Here is an 18778-nt window from a genome sequence, read left to right as displayed (position 1 = left end):
ATTCTTTCACTCACCTGGTAACAAAATTTGCTCAGAAGTTAGGAAAAATAATCATACACTTTATATCCAGTGATAGAAAAGAGAAAGAGAAAGAAGAGAGAGAGCCTCTAAAATGCTCGTTAAAGAAGCTACCAGATGAGGAGGAGCTCTGTAACATATGCTTACTTGATCAACACATGGGAATTGTTTACCCCTCATATTGTACTTGGACTTTGCTTTTGAAACCTGTTTCCTTGTGTTCACTACCGTTTTCAACCTTGAAGACCTCTATGAAGCTTCCCATGACTGATCTAATTTAGTTTTCTCATGGGTCATCTTTTGATCCTTCTGGAATCTGTCATTCATTCACTACATAGTTCCTGAACACCTATGGTGAGCACTGCCTCAGGATACCTGGTGGTGGGGGGGGAATAGATGAACAACAAGAGACCTTTTTTTCCCTCCCTTGAGCTTAGCTTATATCTCTATCTGGTCCCTGTCAACACATTTCCTTACCATGCTCAAGTTTTCAACTTTATAACACTCTCTGTGTAGTCTAACTTTTAATACCCTGCCAGATATGTGATCTTAAGAATATTCTCTGCACTTCCTGGAAACTTGTCACACTGTTTATAAATCTATGCACAATAGGCTTTTACTAATCTGAATGGGAATAAAAGATCTGAAAACAATCCCTCCTTGCTCATCCTGTAACCCTACTCTTCCTTCCCTAATAAATATACTTATACAGTCTGATAAATCCAAATGCCACCATAATTACAAGTATAAAACCACATAGACAAAACCTTGTAACACTTAAGCTTCATAATTAGAAATGGGAATTTTTCATTCTGGTTACCATGCACAGAACACAGTATAATCAATCCCTTGATTTAACTGAATAGAATGAATTTCCAATGCATTCACATAGGAAGTTATTAAAGATATTGTGGACTTATCGGCAAGAAAATAATAATGTCATCTCTACCAGGCTCCAGGGAGAACATAAATTAAAATGAAGACATGCAACAGCACTGCCCGGATGAACTCTGCCCCCAAATATCTTGCTTAAGCAACCTGCTCCACCCCTGAGTTCACCAAAACACAGAAAAGCTAACCCCAAAGTTTAAGCAGCTCTAAACTAAACTAAACTAAATGCCATTTGGAAGAGTCTGCTTCTGTTCAAACTTATTTATTACTTATCTGTCAAAACTGGTACATTTTTTTTGGCAGTGAAACTTGCATCTTGTTCAAATGTCTCAATTTAGTGAACACTTACATAAGTATCACCACTAAATTATGTACAAAATCAAAAGATTGTTTCACCTCCAGGCCAACTCCTGGAATACATTGAGTTTGTGCTCATTCCAATTCAATTCTCCTGGTTTAAAAGTGCTGATGGCAGAGAACTACACAGCTATCTTTTTGTAGACTGAATCATGTTTCTTCCACATCCAAATGTGGAAGCTCTAACTACAAATATAAAGGTGTTTAGAGATAGAGGCCTTTGGGGGGGGAGAATTAGGTTCTGACAAGGTCATGACAGTGGGGTCCTTGACTGACAGAATTAGTGTCCTTATAAAAAGAGACACTATGAGTTTTCTTTCTCCCTATCCCTTCATGCCCACACTGCAGAAAAATCACATGAGGAGCCAGCAAGAAGGCAGCCACCTGCAAGTCAATAAGAGAGCCTTCACCAGCCCCTAACCATAATGTAACCCCTATCTTAGTTTTAAACTTCCAGAAGTGTGAAAAAATAAATCTTTGTTTTTTAAGCCATCCAGTCTATGGTATTTTGTTATAGTAGTCAGGACTGACTGATACAATCCATGAATCTACATTTGGTGAGCTTTCCTAGAAAACTGTTCATAGTACTATTACAGTATTAAGTAATGAAATATTAGCAGAAAAACAAAAACATGCTGTCAGTTAAATACAGATTAATGGAAACAATGCTGAATAGAGATATAGTGATTGTCAACCTTGGTTTGCACACTGGTATCATCTGGAAAGTATTTCAAAATATTGAGGACTGAGATAGCTAAAGCAAATCTGACTGATATAACCTGAACATGAGATTTTACTCTTGTATGCAACCCATGTTAAGAAACACTGGTATAGAACAAGCATTTGGAGAAGAACTTCTTCCAAGGAAAGGAGGGAATTCAGTGGGCAATGGCTAGCAGTTAAATGTGGCCACAGGATCCTTCCACAGACGCTTGTTTGTCACATACTCATTCCACAAAATTCCCTAATTCAAGAGGAAGTGGAAGTAACAATATTGGGAAAATGTTGTTCATGCTTAACAATAGTCACATTTGCTCTTTTCCTTCCCACTTCTAGAATTGTTTATGTGTATAGAATTACTTGGGTAGAACTTCTCCCTCACAAAGCCAATCATGTAAAACAAACATTTTGACCCTGTGAGCATGAGCATGTGAACACACACACACAAATAGAGCTCCCTTTATACAAACAAGATGATCAAAGTAACAAAATACCTGAAAATATAGCCAGGTAATAGAGCCATAGAAAGAGATGATTGTGAGCAGTTTGAGTTTGGTGCTTCTAAATAATAGACTCCTCAAATAGAAAGTAACTACACCCTCAAATTGGGTAATAAATCTTAGATTTTGGTTTACTCCTGACTTCTAATACTTCTCATGGGCAAGTCTATTTCATTGCCTCTTTGATGTCTCTCTGGTCTTCACCCTGCACCTCCTTAGCTTCTCCTCCTCTAGCCACCATTTTGTAGCCGTATTTCCCAAGCTCCTTTTCTGCTGGCCTCTAGGTGTTACTGTTTTCATGCCGTCCCCAGGATAAATCCATAAGTACAATTATCTACAATGATGACAGTGTACACCTCAATGGCAAACCTTGCTACTGCATGTTTAGGTGTTGTAAACATTGAACTTCACATAAACAAAGCTGACCAGGAGCCACAATACTCCCTGTCATGGTTCGGATATGAAGTATCCCACCCAAAGCTCCTGTGCTACTGCAGGAATTCTAGGTGAAATGATTGGATTGTGAGAGTTATAACTTAATTAGCCCATCCTAGCTTGAATAGACAGACTAGGTGGCAACTGTAGGCAGGTGGAGCATGGCTGGATGAGATGGGTCACTGAAGTCTTGCTATGGAAAGGTGCATATTTCCTGTGGCCCCTTCCCTCAGCTCTCCCTCTGCTTTCTGGCTGCAGTGAGGAGAGCAGCTTCCCTCTGTGACACTCTTTCCACAATGATGTGCTGCCTCAATTTGGACCCAATGCAATGGAGTCAGTCATCTAAGGACTGAGACTTCTGATACTGGGAGCCAAAATATAGTTTTTTCTCTTCTGAGTTGTTCTTGTCAGGTGTTTTGGTCACAGTGATGCAAAGCTGACTAACATGCTCCGCTTGAAATAAAATGTTTCCTGCTTTAGCATTAATCTTCATATAAATAAGCAAGGTACATAGAAGTCAAACTAAATTTTCTTCTTGCAAAGACCCTTAATCTGTGATTAGTACTTCTCAGCCTAACATGTGCATTGGAATCACTTGGGAATTTAAAAAAAAAAAATCCTGATGACTAAAGAGTATGTATTCTGACAAAATACATTATGAATCCATAACCTCTTTAGCAGTCTTACCAACACTGCTTAGGTTCAACTTTATATCACTCACCTCCACTAATAATACCACAGCACCTTCTTGCCACAAGCCTGCCCTCCCACCCCTAACTTTCCTAGCACACACATATAGAAAGTCGTCAACAGTAGCAACTAAATAACAAATTACAAGTAAAATGTCTTGCTGTGTAGCTTATGAATACCACAGCTGAATATAAATGGAAATTACTTAAGTGATATAGATAAATATAAATAACACAAAAATAAACACTTATTTTGTAGAGCAATTATCAGAGTTGTGAGTTTGAGTTAGTATGCTTGAAGGCATTGATTCATTTTCTAAGTAGCTATGTCCTAATTTGTCTAAGTAAATTGAAATTTAGCCTGAAGATTAAAAGTAAACTCTGACTTTTTTCCACTATCTTCCCAGCTATTTCCATGGGAGAGAAAAGGCTAGCAAAATCGAAGAATTTATACAGTTTGAATCAGAATATGCAGAAGTTTCCTGAAATCAATATTATATCATTATAACTCTATTAAGAACAGGCTACCTTGTACATACATATACACTCACAATAACAATGACAAAACATAATTTAAATGTTAAATATTCCAAATGTAAGACCTAAGACTCCGAATTTACTAGAAGAAAATAAAGGGATAAACTTCAAGGCATTGGACAAGAAACAATTTTCTGGATAGGACCCTGAAAACAAAGGAAACAAAAGCAAAAAATGACAAGTGGAATTATATCAAGCAAAAAAGCTTCTGCACAGCAAAGGCAATAATCAATATGATGAAGAGACAACCTTCACCACAGAATGAGAGCAACTATATGTCAACTACTCATATGACAGAGGGTTAGTTATAAAGAACTCAAAAGCCTTTATAATGACAACAAAAAATGAGTAATTTAATTAATAATGGGCAAATGAATGGACATTTCTCAAAAGAAGAAATACAAGTGTCCATCAATTATGTGAAATAATGTTCAATATCACTCTCAGGGAAATTCAGATCAAAACTACAATGAGACATGATCTCATCCCGGCTAGAATGACTATTTAAAAAACAAAACAACAACAAATGCTGGTGAGAATGTGGAGGAAAAAGAACTCTAAAGCACCTTGGTGGGAATGTAAATTAATACAGTCCTTGCAGAGAACATTATGGAGGTCCTTCAAAAAAACTAGGAATAGATCTCCCATATGACTCATCTATCCCACATCTGAGCACATACCTAAAGGAAACAAGATCAGTATACAAACAGATACATGCATGTACATGTTTATCATGGCACTGTCCATTATAGCTAATGTAAGTGATCAGCCTATGTGTCCATCAACTGTTGGATGGATAAAGAAATGTGGTATATATATATATACAATGGGATATTATTCAGCCAAAAAGAATGAAATTTGTATCATTTGTAGCAAAATAGATGGCTCTGGAGGACATTTGGTGGCAAAACATGCCAGAGATACAAAGTATCATATGTTCTTTTTTGGGGGGGGGGAGTTACCAGGGATTGAACTCAGGGGCACTCAACCACTGAGCCACATCAGCAGCCCTGTTTTCTGTTTTATTAGAGACTGGGTCACTGAGTTGCTTAACAACAAAAGCATTCTGGATCCAGGACGGGAATCACAGTGGAGTAATGTCCACATATTAACTCTTTCTTGGACTGCTTTATGGAACACTACTTCCTACCTTCAAAATGAAACATATATTACAAGAAATGTAGGATTAATTTAAAAAGACTGATATCTTATTTTCAATTCAGATTACCTATTTTCAAGTGGAAACAAAGAAATCACTGAGATTAAGAGAGACAAACAGAAAACTCATTTACAGAAATTTTAAAGTTATACTTAAAAATAGCTCCTACTACTTAATGGATTACATGAGTATAATTTGAGAGAGAGTCTGAGACACTTTTTGTTTACTTCTCCTCCCCCGCCCACCCTGGGGAATATCTTTGAAAACAAGACAATTGGGAGAAATAATGTATAATCTCTAAGCACACTATAATTATAAACTTATCTAGTTAGATTAAATAAACGAGGAGCTTTCATACTTTGGATAATTGGAGCATGTTGCTTTTCCTAACATTTGACTCTTGATATGCAGACATGAGGATATTCTTTCATAGACAGTCTACATGACACTTTCAGTTTTCGTGTCTCACACTGGTAAGCATATGTGCTGAAGACATCATCATGTAGCCCTTTCTTGTTTCAATAGCATACAGGATGAGGTGCTTTATGAGCTGTAATTCATACCATCTTCGAAATGTTGGCAAAAGTTAATGAACTTGGCTTAGCCAAAAGAGAGAAATTGCAGCTATATTTAGTTGCTTTACAATTTTATTTTGTCTGCCTTCATGTTTTTTCCTTCACTAAGCTGTACAGAAGATATTTCAGGATCAGCAAAGGAAATGTAACCCTGATAATATATTCAGCAATTTATCTTTTCTCTGAGAGATTTCAGATTATATAACCAAGTACTTCCCAGAGAAGCATTGTTGATGTCTGATGCAAGGAGGCATATTTGTTTCTGTTGATATTCTTATAATTCTATTAGCAGTATACAAATCTATATACATACTTTAATATTTATTTTTAAAAATAAAATAGTGTCAAATATCACTAGTAATTATTCTAGCTAATAAAACTAAATAGCAACTAAAATTTCCCTTCTCCTTTCCTATCTATATTCTTATTAATGTGGCATTGCACACTCTTCCTTCCTTAATTATCACAGATTTGATGAATTGTAAGTACCTGATTCTGGAACAAATCACAAAGGATGCAAACATTCTTTTTTCAGGAAAGGTAGTTTCTTCCAATAAAGTCAATAATGTAGAAACAGCTTTGAACCTTATATGGGAGATGAATAAATAGAGGCCTAGTTTTACAATGTCAAATTGCTAACTTACAGAGTTGCAAGGAATTCAAAAAGATTTTCTGGTTTATATGGATGAGTTGAATTAGTATCAAAACAATAGAAATCCTTACAAAACTTGTCTCTGGGTAGTTCAGCAGTCCTTCATTACAACACAGAAGTATTCTAAGCATATTATCTAGACGATACTATTCTAGTTTCTTAATATGTTTATATAGTTGGATGTGGGGACAAAAAGCAAGGAAGTACTAGTTGTCCTTACGTTAAAATAATGTCATGCTCTCCGTTGGATGGGATATTCTGTCTCCATATATACAGATGTTTATCCTGTTAGGGTTTTCTATTTAGATTTTTTTTTTTCTTTTGGTATTGGGGATTGAACCCAGGAGTGCTTAATCACAGAGCTACATCTACAGCCCTTTTTATTTTTTGTTTTGAGAGAGGGTCTCACTAGGTTGTTTATGGCTATGCTAAGTTGTTGAGGCTGGCTTTGAACCTGCAATCCTCCTGCCTTAGCCTCCAGAGCCTGGTTGGATCATTTTTTAAGAGAGTTCAGAGTAAAGAAGAGTGATGAATCAGATTTACTTAAGAATAAGCAAGATTCTTTTCTTGTTTTATTTATTATTTATTTTGTTTTGGTATTTATTGTTATTATTTGGTTACTATTCTTATCAGCCCAAATCTAGTTTTACTCTGGGAGTATAATACACCCATATTCATGAGAGTATTTCAGGAGTAGAAAACAAAAAAAAGGTACTAATCATAATTTAGATCTGTGACTTTCACAGAATAGTGACTTTGCATATATTTTAGTCAGGAATTTTGCCTTAGTTGACAAAAATCTTACTGAAGTGATAAAAATGTTCTGAAACCGATTTATAGTAATGGTTGCCTCACTTGGTAAATTTATGGAAAATCTTTTAATTTTATCCTTGAAATAGGTGGATTACATGAAATATAAATTATGACTCAATAAATCTATTTCAAAAACATATCACTTTAAGGAAGCAACTTTCTTGCAAAAATTCAAGCAGAATTTTAAAATTTTTGAAACAGAATAATTTCCAGTTTATAGAATTTAAATCTACAAAGATAAGCACATAAATACTCTATTATATGACATCAGAAATATCAGCATTCTTTCATTTGGCCAATATTCTTAAAATATAAAAAATATTCTGTTTGAATATCCTTTATTCATTTATTTTAAAAAATTGTTGAGTAACTATATTATGTTAGACATTGTTCTAGGTGATAGAGATAAAAAAGTTGATCAAGATTCACTAATTTCTTTACCTTATTTGGGTTCATATTGTAGTTCTGCAAGTTCTAGTAAGTTTTACCTTGTGACTTCAGAATATTAAATGAATACCTTCAATGACATCCTCATGGTTATGTAGATTCATATTCCCATTTCATTACAGGTATTTATCTCAATCTTGAACATATATTTTTACAAAATTATTATTAATTTTTTAGAGATTCATAAACCATTTTCTTATCAGGATTATCAAGACAATCAGAAAATTAAACATTTTAACCATGTGCCTTTTTAAACAAGGGCATACAAATGACTTATCAGCACAAGGAAAGATAACTCAGCATCAGTAATCATTAGGGAAATGCATCCTAAAACTAACAGAAGATACCATTTCTCACTCATTAGATGGGTTAGGAAAAAACTTGAGCAACTGAGCACACCTGTAATTACAGCTATGGAGGAGGCTGAAACAGGAGGATTGCCAAATTCAAGGCCAGACTAGGCAACTTAGCAACAAGAGCCTGCCTCAAAAAATAAAACAAAAGAAAAACAAAAATAAATAAACAAACAAACAGAAAAACAGAAAGGAAAGAATTAGGACACTCACACATTGTCCCTGGAAATTGAAAGTATTTCAATCCCTTGGAAAATAATTCAACAGTTTCTCAAGTAGTTAACACAGATAAGACCCAGCAGTTTCACACTCAGTTATATACTCAAGGGAAATGAAAACACCCCAATACAACAATCTGTGTACATGAATGTTCACAAAAGCATTATACACAATAGGTCAACGTAGACACTATATAGATGTCTAGCAACTGATGCATGAATAAACAAAAATATAATAAACCTATTAAGTGAAATACCAATAAAAAGAAACAAACTACTATGCTATCTGTTATGATATGGACAAATCTCAAAAATAATATGCTAAGTGAAAGGAGCTGGATGCAACAGAATATTGAATAACTCCAATTAAATGAAAGGTCCAGAAAAGAGAAAATCTACAGAGACATATATTAGATTGATTTTTTTTTGGAAGAAAAAGGGGCAGGAGGAAACAATAAACTTGCACAGCGGATCTTACTGAGGTGATAAAAATGTTCTGAAACCGATTTATGGTAATGGTTGCCTCAGTTGGTAAATTTATGGAAAATCTTTTAATTTTACTCTTGAAATAGGTGGATTACATGAAATATAAATTATGACTCAATAAATCTGTTTCAAAAACATATCACTTTAAGGAATGCACTTTCTTGCAAAAATTTACAATCTGAATTACAAAACATAAAAACACACACTTTCAGAAGATAAAAGTTTATAGGTGTCCTATTTCTTTTAGTGGAAATTGCCATGGAGATTTCAAAACAGAATGAAGACTTCCTGGATTAAAAATAGTGAATACTGAAGAGTTATGGTTAAGAACTAGTTTCTATCTCATGCAGATTTGAGAATGGGATCCTTATATAAAATGTCAAACTAAATTACCATTGCTATCATCATGATCACACTTATAATAGTGATAAATAGATATATACAATAATGGCAATAAAACTGAGTATCAGAGCCAGTACTGTAGTTATTCACGTTGTACCATTTACCACAGGTGTTTTGTTCCATTTTTATTTATATTTAAGTGAATGAATACAGCAACCCTGTGGGGGTTATATTCATTTTATATAAGAAAAGAGGAGTTTTGAGGAGTAAGTAACTAGTCTCAGGTCATCAACAGAGATGATAAATAGTGGACATAGAAATTAATCCCAAACCTACCAATCACCAAAGTCTGAGCATAACTTCTACAGTGTCCTTTTGAATAAGTAAACAAACACCAACTGATAGGTACACCAAATACTGAGAAATGTCATGACAAACTAGGAATTTCTATTCATAACTTTGCTGGGTATCAGTGGAAATGAGCTCAAATTCAGAAAAGATAAACTGGGAGGAAAACAAAGCTTTTTCCTTACTTCAGGCCTTTTACATAAATAACAAGAAGAATAAAACACAAGGAAATGTGACAGATACCTAGTTTTACAACATACGCCATGTCTAACATTTAGTAAATACCCATTCATGTGAGTATTTTATGTATATAAGATAATTTCCCTTAAAGCTCATTAATTTTTCAGACACTGGTATGTATATTTATTTATAAGAGGATTTCATGGTGATATATAAGCATTGCTCAGATTTGATAAAAAGCCAAGCATTCAAGAAAATTGGACCTGCCAGTGCTAACAGTCAGATCTTCGTAAAGTATGGGCTATTCCTTAGTAATTAAAAGTACCACAAAACCAGGACAGTGACATCAAATTACAAAAAGGAACATTCATCCATTTTTCATTCTTTTTTAACTCTCATGATGATATCAAAGAGGAAGTACCCATTAGTAATGAAAGACATGGTAAAGGGGTAACAAACAGCACTTGCCAATCTCCATTTTCATTAAAAACCCAGATAACCTTAGGGTGAGAGTTTCAGGAGGCAGCTCTATCAAGGCTCATTTAATAACATAGTTTTGTTGTCATCACATTTATGCTGTGTTGACCTTATATTAACATAAGTTTTTCAACTAGAAAATACAGAGTTCCCTGTGCAATGAAATTGATAAAGAAAACAGTCAATATGTTTAAGGAAAAATGTCAGTAAACAATACAGGTGTTACAGGGGTATGGTTAAAGTCACAATGGTAGTATCTAAATGACAGAAGTTTGAGAAAAAGGCAATGGTTATCATTCTGTCACATCATTATAAGTATCAAATCTGCATTAGAAAATAAGGAAGTTAAGACTTGCCATAACTAAATTGCTATTCTGGACTTCAAAGGGCTGGCCCATTTTTTGACTTCAGAGAATTATTTAGGGTTTTGAAAATAGGCAGCCAGTTGACCATTCATGAACTTGGGGCATGCCTTAGGCAAACCACTAGGACTCTGTTCTTTACCTTTCTAAACCTTCCAGAGGTAAATTCACACCTTTTACTTATGCACACCCCTCAAGGTACCACTTGCTTTTACTTGCCTCCATCAAAACCTATCCTTAGATCTTTCATTCACACTAGGACACAAAGGCTTCCTACTTTTATAGTTTGCTACTGAACTCTCTAGCTTTTGCATTTTTACACAAACTGAGACATAAAGGTACAGGATATACTTTTCAGACTGTTATAAAATTTAGGTCCTTTTCAGCAGATAGGAAATTATGCATTGTATACATCAACTTTACTCTCCAGAAAAATTTATCTCTCATGGCTGGGATTGTGGCTCAGTGGTAGAGCGCTCGCCTAGCACGCAAAGGTCCCTGGGTTCTATCCTCAGAACCACATAAAACTAAATGTTTGGAATAAAGGTATTGTGTCCAACTACAACCAAAAAAATAAAATATTTTTAAAAATATCTCTCCTATCTCACAGTATCATAAGACCTAGGAAATTGCATGGAAATGGAAGGAGACCCTCATTGTTATACAAAATTACATAAGAGGTTGTGAGGGGAATGGGAAAAAAAAACAAGGAGAGAAATGAATTACAGTAGAGGGGGTAGAGAGAGAAGATGGGAGGGGAGGGGAGGGGGATAGTAGAGGATAGGAAAGGTAGCAGAATACAACAGTTACTAATATGGCATTATGTAAAAATGTGGATGTGTAACCGATGTGATTCTGCAATCTGTATTTGGGGTAAAAATGAGAGTTCATAACCCACTTGAATCTAATGTATAAAATATGATATGTCAAGAGCTTTTTAATGTTTTGAACAACCAATTTAAAAAAGACCTACTTACACTAGTCAGAAATAATGTTCCCAATAATGTTGAGAGGTTGATTTATATCCCCACCCCAATTCTTAGGAGAAAACAGAGGCACATCACTTCTCATGGGTATTAGCCCTGTACCACACACTCTGGCAGTGTATAGAGTCTAGATAGTATTTCCCAAGATTTGGTTTTAGGACCATGCATATAAGAATTAACTGGAGATTTGTTTAAAATAAAGACGCCCAGCTTGGAGAGTTCCAAATTTAAAACTAGAATGAGGGTGAGTGGGGTTCTGGCAACTGAATCCAAAGATATTCCTCTAAATTATTCTTATTCTTTTTTTATTATTTTTTATTGTTGGTTGTTCAAAACATTACATAGTTCTTGATATATCATTTCACACTTTGATTCAAGTGGGTTATGAACTCCCATTTTTACCCCATATACAGATTGAAGAATCACATCAGTTACACTTCCATTGATTTACATATTGCTATACTTATGTCTGTTGTATTCTGCTGCCTTTCCTATCCTCTACTATCCCCCCTCCCCTCCCCTCTTCTCTCTTTACCCCCTCTACTGTAATTCATTTTTCCCCCTTGTATTATTTTTCCCTTTCCCCTCACTTCCTCTTGTATGTAATTTTGTATAACCCTGAGGGTCTCCTTCCATTTCCATGCAATTTCCCTTCTCTCTCCCTTTCCCTCCCACCTCTCATCCCTGTTTAATGTTAGTCTTCTTCTCATGCTCTTGTTCCCTACTCTGTTCTTAGTTACTCTCCTTATATCAAAGAAGACATTTGGCATTTGTTTTTTAGGGATTGGCTAGCTTCACTTAGCACAATCTGCTCTAATGCCATCCATTTCCCTCCAAATTCTATGATTTTGTCATTTTTTTTAATGCAGAGTAATACTCCATTGTGTATAAATGCCACATGTTTTTTATCCATTTGTCTATTGAAGGGCATCTGGGTTGGTTCCACAGTCTTGCTATTGTGAATTGTGCTGCTATGAACATCGATGTAGCAGTGTCCCTGTAGCATGCTCTTTTTAGGTCTTTAGGGAATAGACCCAGAAGGGGAATAGCTGGGTCAAATGGTGGTTCCATTCCCAGCATTCCAAGAAATCTCCATACTGCTTTCCAAATTGGCTGCACCAATTTGCAGTCCCACCAACAATGTACAAGTGTACCCTTTTCCCCACATCCTCGCCAGCACTTGTTGTTGTTTGACTTCATAATGGCTGCCAATCTTACTGGAGTGAGATGGTATCTTAGGGTGGTTTTGATTTGCATTTCTCTGACTGCTAGAGATGGTGAGCATTTTTTCATGTACTTGTTGATTGATTGTATGTCCTCCTCTGAGAAGTGTCTGTTCAGGTCCTTGGCCCATTTGTTGATTGGGTTATTTGTTATCTTATTGTCTAATTCTTATTCTAGTGTTTGAGAATCTCTCCCATTTCTCTAGTGCACCCCACTCTCTATTTCTCGTTTTATAACTTGGGTCAGTAAAGTCTAGAGTTCTATTGCTTGCCAGATGATTAAATTATGTCTGCCTTTTCTGTCTTCAAATTTCTAGTTGTCCTCCCATCATATCTCTGTTGACTTGCTGCTTGTTTAGTCACAAAAACAAATTTTAAAAAATACATAAAAGGGAAGAAGAGGAAAAAGAGAGACATGGGATTTCAAAACTGGGTGGGTGTCTGGGGTACCTCGGACAGCAGCTGTTTAGTGGGATTCTAGGACAGAGTGTGTAGAATCCTTGGCTTCATACAGCCTCTGTCCTTGCACTTGAGCTGTGTAGTAAGTGCACAGGATTTGGCTGCCCAGCAGTTAATGCTGTGATATTGACACCCACACTCTATTCTTGACCCTGCCTCTCCAGATCTTCCAAAATGTATCTTCTTTAACAGCTGACACCATCTGGAGAGCTTCGGAAACAAAAGAGCACTCAGTTTCTAATTTGATTTTACTTCTCCTAGATTTCTTTTTTTCTTTCTTTTTTCTTTTTGCTCTTAAATTGAAGCAGTTTAATATAATACATGGTATTTTAACTTTTTTCCAATCCTAAATACAAAGAATAAAGACAAGAATGTCTAGAAACTATGGTACCTGGTTTTGGTTGTTTTGTTAACAATTGACAGGAACTGATAAAATAAAAATTCTTTTAGGTCTATAAGAATGCTCTCTCTTACAAAATCCATTTTTGGTCAGGGAGTCCGAGGGAATATATCACAGCTGTGTAAGTGATAAGTCATGCATATATAGTTCAAGTCTCAAACTTGAACTTTGGAATTGGAAAATAACATTTGATGCAATTAAAGAAGAACAGAAAGTGCATGATTTAATCAAAGCTGGTGCATGTACTTGAAACCCCTCCAAATTCAAATAGTGGGTGCTCCAAAAGCCTTTTTTGCCAACCACTTTTTTTTTCTCCTGTAGGATAAAATATTTCCTTTCACTCAAATCACTCAAATGTGAAATATTATCTTCTAAGCCCCAAATGGATTCATAGCTTCAAACGCACTGGTAGATTCATGAACACAGATGCTCTTCAGTAGAGAATTGATATGTGAAAATCATTGAGAACAATAGAAGCAGAATTAAAGGAGCCAAATCACTGCTATGATGAATTATTATGTGGTCTTTGAGATCATGTTTTGTGAAAACTACTTAGTTATCTGAGAAAATGCTCATGAGATAATGTAGAGAAGGTGAGATGCAAACACTGCATAATTCCTATACTTTGTATATACACATATATCTGTATTTTGATACATTTATATGTCTAAATCTGCATAATTACTGCACTTGCTTATATGCTGTTTATAGCAAGAGCTCTCAGAGTTGCTGAATTTTGAAATACTAATCCTTCCTTCTTATGTTCTTCTGTATTCTAAATTGTATATAAATCAAAATATAATTTTTTTTGGTACTAGAGATTGAATTCAGAGGCACTCAACCACTGAGCCACATCCTCAGCCCTATTTTGTATTTTATTTATATATAGGGTGGCACTGAGTTGTTTAGTGCCTCACTTTTGCTGAGGCTGGCTTTTAACATGACATCCTCCTGCCTCAGCCTCCTGAGCTGCTGGTATTAAAGGTATGCACCATCATGCCTGCTTCAAAATATAATTCTAATACTATTTTTAAGAATCTTAACACTTTATACTGTTAGAATTTTAAATATTTTTAAATGTTATTAGAAAAAGTTTACTTTAAAAATCAAATATCAGGGCTTTAGAGTTATTATATCAATGACTAAGAATGGTTTTGGAGAAAAGCTGTGGGAACTTCTTTCCAGACTTTAATACATATATTTTAACAAAGATAAAAGAGAAGTTCTTTTGTCTCTTTGTGAGAAATAAGCACTACTGGAACAAACAGGGAAAAGTATCTATTCATTCTCATTTTCAATGATGTTTCACAGTGGAAAATTTCTTTCTGTAGTTTTTCTTACATTCTGATATTAATTCAAAGCATTATGTATAATCTGTAACACATAATGCTGTGTGTGTAATATACAAATATATACATACACATTGTACATTAGATGAACATGTGTGTGTATTTACACACATATACTTATGTATATATAAAATCACTTTTCTGGTGAACATTGGTGAGATTAACTGGAACTAATGGATGTTCTTGGCAGTTTGTCTCCACTTGCTAAAGACTGAAACATGATTAAGGCTTTACCACATGAAATATCAAACTCGGTCAACTAACCAAAAAAGTGGATGGGGCAAAAAGTATATTTAAACAAGGTCCAGAAAATAACTTCACCATCCCTTGAGAAATTACAGATTTTTCTTACCTTTATCTGATTAGCTCATAATTACATTTGGCCACAAATATGCTATTCTTTCCATTTTAGGTCACTGCTTTTGGATTTTTTTTTTTTTTTGGTATCAACATAATCCAGGAATATGCTTATCAGCCTGCCTGGGACTGAGATTAAAAACATGACAATTACTTATCAAAAGGAGAATACTGAGGCTGCCAGAGTGAGTTATTTTTTTTCGGGGGGGTACTGGGGATTAAATTCAGGGACACTAGCCCACTGAGCCACATCCTCAGTCCTGTTTTGTATTTTATTTAGAGACAGGGTCTCACTGAGTTGCTTACCACCTTACTTCTGCTAAGGCTGGCTTTGAACTCACAATCCTCCTGCCTCAGCCTCTCAAGCTGCTGGGATTACAGTTGTGCGGACCATGCCCAGCAAGAGTGACAATTTTTAAATATGTAAATAAATTTTTTTTCATTTACTTGCTCAGCATCTTTCAATAGATGACCATTTCACTTAAAAGAAAAACTAAAAATCTTGCGATAGTTTGTGGACCACACAGAATCAAACATTTCCAGCTCACCTGTGTGTACATTGGTCACCACTCACTGTGCTCCTGTCACGATGGCTTTCTTTATGATCTTGGAATAAGTGAGGCTGTGCCTGTCCCTAGGCCTTTGCATTTGCTCTTTTTCTACCTGGAAAGTGCCTCCACTATATCTGAGGTATGGCAGGCTGCTTGTCACTCAAGTGTGAACTCAAGTGTTACACATCGTCAGGAAGGAGATGAGTCTCTCTACTGCTTCTCTCACTACTGCATGAGCATGTCAGCCTCATCATGCTATAAAATTATTTCTATATTCACTATTCATTGGTTATCTGCCCACCACTAATAATGAAAAACCCAGAACAGAATGTACCTTGTCTGCCCTATTCACAAGGAGCAGTGTCTGACACAGAAAACGCTCCATTGTTATTGTTATTTGTTGAGTGAGGAATGAATAAAATAGATTGTCTCCAAATATGACTATGAATTTATACCATCTTTGTATATCCATCACACGAATTCTACTGAGAAGTAAAGTTAACTTTCTACTTTTTAAATCTGGGCTGGTCTTGTGATTTGCCTTTGATCAAGAGTACTCAGTAGATGTGACATTTTGCCAGTTCTAGGGCTAGTCCCTAATAGATCTTGTACTTTAATTATTGCTGCCTTAAGTCCTAAGCTGCCACAGAAACATCTCCAACAATTGGATAACAGGTGGAGAAGCCAAAGATAAAAACTGCAAAGAGAAAGCAGAGTCTAACCAGCCATCAGCCATTCTGGCTGATCCACCTTAGCACCAGACTAATGTGCAAAGTTCTCTAGGATACTGAGACGCACGAAACCTATGCAAACAATATCACATGGAACAGACACAGGGTATCTCTGCCATGCATTGCTGCAAAGCAGGATCCAAAAGGATCAGTGTGATTTAAATCGAAAGAACTCCAAGTGATTTTCTCTGCAGCAAAAGATACCCGAAGCAGTCATTCCTACCAGAAACTGGGTGTTGTTGCAACAAAAATCTAAAAATACAAGTATTGACATTGGAACCACACAGAGTAGAGACAGTTGGTAAAGTAAGAGTTGGAAGAACAGTGAAGGAAATGATATTCTAAGCTAGAAAAAGATACTTGCTTTTTCAAAAGTACTAAAAAATGAGTGAGATTAGTGACTACTGTAACTTGGAACATGGAATACATTCCTGATGAACTTGTGACTTTGGCTGAGGCGGATTTCAGGCCAAATGCCAAATGCACTAATAGGCTTCTTTGACTTGCATATGATGGAGTAGTGTAAGAGAGATGAGCTGAAGAAAGAACTGCTTCATTTTGAAGAATTTATTAAAACTATAGTGGCCCTAGGATAATAACTCCAGTTTGTCAAAAATTCTCAAAGTAAGATATGTCCACAGGAAAAAAAAAGTGGTGTTATCAGTAAAACATGACTTAAAGGTAAGCACCTAATGATGTGTTGACTGTAAAACCCCTCATTAAAACTTGGAAAGACCCATCACCTCACACATTTCTCCTGGCGATACAAGTCTGTTGTTATATTTTCTTCTGTTAGTACATGAGGCATTTTACACAAAAATACATACATACATAATTAGGATCACATTTTAAATAAAGATCTCAATATTTCATTGTTATCCAATACTTACCAGGACATTGACTTTTGAGATAATTGCTTATAGGGCACATCTATTTTTATACGATCCCTGAAACACATAAAATATCCCTGCATTCTCCCATATTAGAAAAAAATTTTAAGAACCGAATAATAAAATCCCATGGCAAAATAAGATTTTTTTAAAATTTGTTTTTAGATGTGTATGGAGCTTTATTTTATTCATTTATTTATATGTGGTGCTGAGAATCAAACCCAGTGTCTCACACTTGCTAGGCAAGCAATTTACCACTGAACCACAACCTCAGCCCAAATTAAGTTTCTAATTAATGTGCTTTTCTATCATTTTACCTGCATGAATGTAGTCCACATATAAAAAGGATACTGAAACTTATTATCTCATGACTTGGTAAAGTAAGAGTTGGAAGAAGAGTTCATTGTAGAGGATGCTATATATCCTATCCTATCCTATTCTCTATTCTGAAGATGCTAGTGACAGATTTCTTTCTAATGTTAGTACTAGAAATTTATTCACCCTAGATAACTCATGGTTTATTTGTTGTGGACAGTCCTCAAGTAAGTACTACTTATTTGTTTTTCTTTTTCAAAATATAAAGTAAGACACGTGGCTCCTCTGCATGAAGGACATCTTAGTCTTGAAATTTGTTCTCTGATGTTAGTTTTGAATTCATTTTTTTAATCTTCACATTTTTTTTTCTTTCAGAGGAAATTTATGAATTTAAAAAAGCAATCTCTAATGTTTTTCTAAAAAGATAAGGTATTTTAACTAATTACTGATCTTGTCTTATTTTTTAGTTTATCATTGTGGGCTATAATTTGGATTTTAAGTGTTTCCCAAAGGCTAGTGTGTTAAAGCCTTAGTTATATCAGCTTAGTACTCCTGGGAGGGTTGGAAACTTTAAAAGGTGGAGCCTATGGGCAGGTCTTCCAGTCATGCAGGCATATCTCTGATGGGGATAGTGGAACTACAGTCCCTTCCTCTTTCTTCTCTTTTGTGGCCCTTCCAGGAAGTGAGTGACTTTTCTTTGTCATACACACCCCCACCATAATGTGCTGCTTTACCATGAGCCATAAAACAATAGACCAACTGATGATGGATTGAAACTGGCAAAACTGTGAACCAAAAAAAACTTTTCCTCTTTTTAGGTTGGTTCCCTCCAGAATTTTGTCATAGTAATGAAAACCTAACACATCATTTAATTCACATTTTTCTAAAACTTTAAGTATGTGATACTTTATTATATAAATTCACCATTAATGAATTAACTGTACTCACTTTGGGAGAA

The sequence above is a fragment of the Urocitellus parryii genome, unplaced genomic scaffold, assembly GCF_045843805.1.
Source record: "Urocitellus parryii isolate mUroPar1 unplaced genomic scaffold, mUroPar1.hap1 Scaffold_227, whole genome shotgun sequence".
NCBI classification, from domain to species: domain Eukaryota; kingdom Metazoa; phylum Chordata; class Mammalia; order Rodentia; family Sciuridae; genus Urocitellus; species Urocitellus parryii.
This window is presented reverse-complemented; position numbering follows the sequence as displayed.